The sequence below is a fragment of the Colobus angolensis genome, unplaced genomic scaffold (genome assembly GCF_000951035.1).
Source record: "Colobus angolensis palliatus isolate OR3802 unplaced genomic scaffold, Cang.pa_1.0 Scaffold144, whole genome shotgun sequence".
Taxonomy (NCBI): Eukaryota; Metazoa; Chordata; class Mammalia; order Primates; family Cercopithecidae; genus Colobus; species Colobus angolensis.
In genome coordinates, this window is record NW_012114533.1 from 1460141 (window position 1) to 1463642 (window position 3502).

Consider the following 3502-nt stretch of genomic DNA (forward strand, 5'->3'; position numbering starts at 1 on the left):
CAGGATGGTCTCGATCTCCTGACCTCGTGATCCACCCGTCTCGGCCTCCCAAAGTGCTGGGATTACAGGCTTGAGCCACCGCGCCCGGCACACACATATTTTTTAAAAATTCAAACACCACAGAGAAAGAAGTTAGAGATAAAATTAGATTTCCTGACCCCAAGATTAATACTAGTTTTTTGTAGTGCCAAGAACTTTGAGAGGATGCCACCTCAGCTCTGTTTTGTGAAAGCAAAAATTCTGAAGTCTTTGAAAGTCTCAGAACCTTTGTGAAATTTAGATAAACTAAGAGCACATGCAAAAAGTGGAGAGGAAACTGACTCCTCTCTCTGGGAAACCAGAGCAGCAGCAACACTTTCTCGCCTTTCTGGTGGGGCAGCATCCCCTTCCCTGTCCCAAAAGTTTGGGGGCTCCTTCTGCTGTCATTCCACTACAGAGCATCCAGAAGAAAAATTTCTAAACAAAGCCAAGGAGCATATCAAGTCACCCGCAGTCTCAAAAATCTCCAGTTTTCCTTTGCCCACAAGGTAAAGTTCAAATTCCTGAGTTAGGCATAGGGAGCCCTCCACAATCTGACCACAACTTCTCAGACTTCCCTCCATCCACATTGCTTTTTTATTTTTTTTCTTTCAGAGACGGAGTCTTGCTGTCGCCCAGGCTGGAGTGCAGTGGCGGCAGCGCGATTTCAGCTCTCTGGAACATCCGCCTCCCGGGTTCAAGCAATTCTCCTGCCTCAGCCTCCCAAGTAGCTGGGATTACAGGCACCTAGCACCACACCCAGCTAATTTTTGTATTTTTAGTAGAGACTGGGTTTCACTATGTTGGCCAGGCTGCTCCCGAACTCCTGACTTTGTGATCTGCTAGTCTCAGCCTCCCAAAGTGCTGGGATTACAGGCGTGAGCCACTTTGCCTGACCCCACTTTTTTTTTTTTTTGAGACAGAGGCAGCTATATTGCAGAACTCCTGGGCTCAAGTGATGCGCCCGTCCAGTCTCTCAACTAGCTGGAATTACAGGTGTGAGCTTGGCTTCCTTCCTCTTTTGTGGAAGGTTCTAGTGATGCAAAACTTTTCACCATTTCCCAAATGCTACATGCTTTTCAATGCATTTATTTTTTTCATGTGCTGCTCCCTCTGCCTAGTGAACTCCTACATACCATTCAAGACCTAAACTTTTCTACCCTCTATTATGTCTCCCAGGCAATCCTCTGGTCTCATACATTATTCTATTTACAACAGTGGGTTCTGACTTCTTATATGTAACTATGATGTTTCAAGTATTCTTGGAATATAGTAGGTGCTTTATACATTTTGGTAAATTAATGAATGAAGTTGCCATTATGGGACAAATAAGAGGGCTGCAAACATTATCTGGGGAAACTTGGCCAACAGTCCCCAGAGTTCCGGACTCTTATTTATTTTTTTTTTTTTTTAGACGGAGTCTCGCTCTGTTGCCCAGGCTGGAGTGCAGTGGCCGGATCTCAGCTCACTGCAAGCTCCGCCTCCCGGGTTTACGCCATTCTCCTGCCTCAGCCTCCCGAGTAGCTCGGACTACAGGCGCCCGCCACCTCGCCCAGCTAGTTTTTTGTATTTTTTTTAGTGGAGACGGGGTTTCATCGTGTTAGCCAGGATGGTCTTGATCTCCTGACCTCATGATCCGCTCTTCTTGGCCTCCCAAAGTGCTGGGATTATAGGCTTGAGCCACCGCGCTTGGCCTGGACCCTTGTAAGATTAGAAATAGTTTGAGAAAAGATAACAACAACAAAAGCTACATACCATTTATTAAGTGCTTACTGTCTACTAGAGTTGTTCTAAGCCTTGGTACACTTCATCTCATCTCATCTTCATAATAGTACTATGAGGTAGTTATTACCTTCATGAGGGTTTTTTCCCCTGAATACATTATCTTCATTTTACATTGGGGAGACTAAGGTTCAGAAAAGCAAAGGAATTTCTTCCTTCCAAAGTTTTACAGCTAGGATTTAAATCCAGATCTGGGCCAGGTACAGTGGCTCACACTTGCAATCCCAGCATTTTGGGAGGCAGAGGTGGGAGAATCACTTGAGGCCAGGAGTTCAAGACCAGTTTGGGCAAGAAAGTGAGACCCTGTCTCTACAAAAAATAAAAAATTACCTGGGTGAGGTGGTGTGCACCTGTAGTCCCAGCTACTCGGGAGACTCAGGTGAGAGGATCACTTGAGTCCACTGGATGACAGAGCGAGACCTTGTCTCTAAATTAATCAGTACATCCAGATCTGTTGGCCATTCAAATCCAGGTTTTTAACCCCTAAGCTTTTCTGACTCTGAATTCTTGACGTGTGAACTTTTTCTTCTGTATCATGGGAGAACCGAATCCCATGGCTCCTTCTGCCCAGTCTTGGGAACTCCATTGTCAGATGGGTCCCAAACTGTATGGCGGGGGACTGGGATTACGCAGACAGGCTGGGAGAGATCAGAAGTTCCAACCTGATCTTTGTGCTGAGATCTTGACCTGCACCCGTGGTGGGGTGGGGGGATTGCTAATCATTTACTTACTACTTATGACCTCTGCCACCCCTGGAATGGCCTATGCTGCGGCTAAATTAGCAAAAAAAAAAAAAAAAAAAAAAAAAGCAGATCTGACATTGGCTGGGGTTCACCTCTTCAGGTTACAAGGTACTTTGTTAGGAAAACAAAATCCTTCATTGGCAGCTCAGAAGGACTTCACTTTGAGGGTTGAACCCGGGTTCTAGCCTGGCTTTTGTTACTAACCAGCTGTGTGACCTTGGGCAAACGGCTTAACCTTATAAGCCTTTGTAAGTGGGCAGGAAAATGGGCAAGAACACAATGCACTTAAGGAGAAAAGGGCCAGACAACATTCAGAGGATGGGAGTCTGAGCCTCCAGGAAAGAGGCTCCAGAGATGCCAGTCAGTGGCAGTGTCCCAGTGTGCTGGGGGGAGTGAGCAGCTACTTAAGAGCAGCCACCAAATGGGAGAAGAGCATGGGAACAGGAGAGGAAACCAAAGACAGAGAAAGCATTCTCCTTTCTTCTTGTGGGATGCCAAATTAGGTCCCATCGGTCTCTCTGGAATGTGCAGAGGTGGGTATGGGAAAAGTCCCACTTTCAGGAAAAGCCAACCTCCCCCTTTTTTGGGCCTTCTTGTACCCAATACATCCTTCTAGCTTAGAAGTGTCTTCACTGCCTTCTACTTAAAATGCTGACCTTCTTAATAGAAAGTGAATTTCTTGAGGGAAGAAAACTTAACTTATCCATCTGTATTCCTCAGCTGCTATACTGACCGACTGTATAGAAACCACATAATTGACTGATGGATGGACGGATGGATGGATGGATGGATGAATGAAAATCTGGTGATCAGGCAGAGGTCCAATGTATGTCAGAGTAGAGTAAATCTTTAAAGCTCATTACAAAAAAAGGAGGTCCTATTTGGGAAGCAAAATCCCAAATGCCATGGGGAAGCTTAAGCAAGAGCTGAGAGTACCAGTACACATGGTCCCTAGGGCC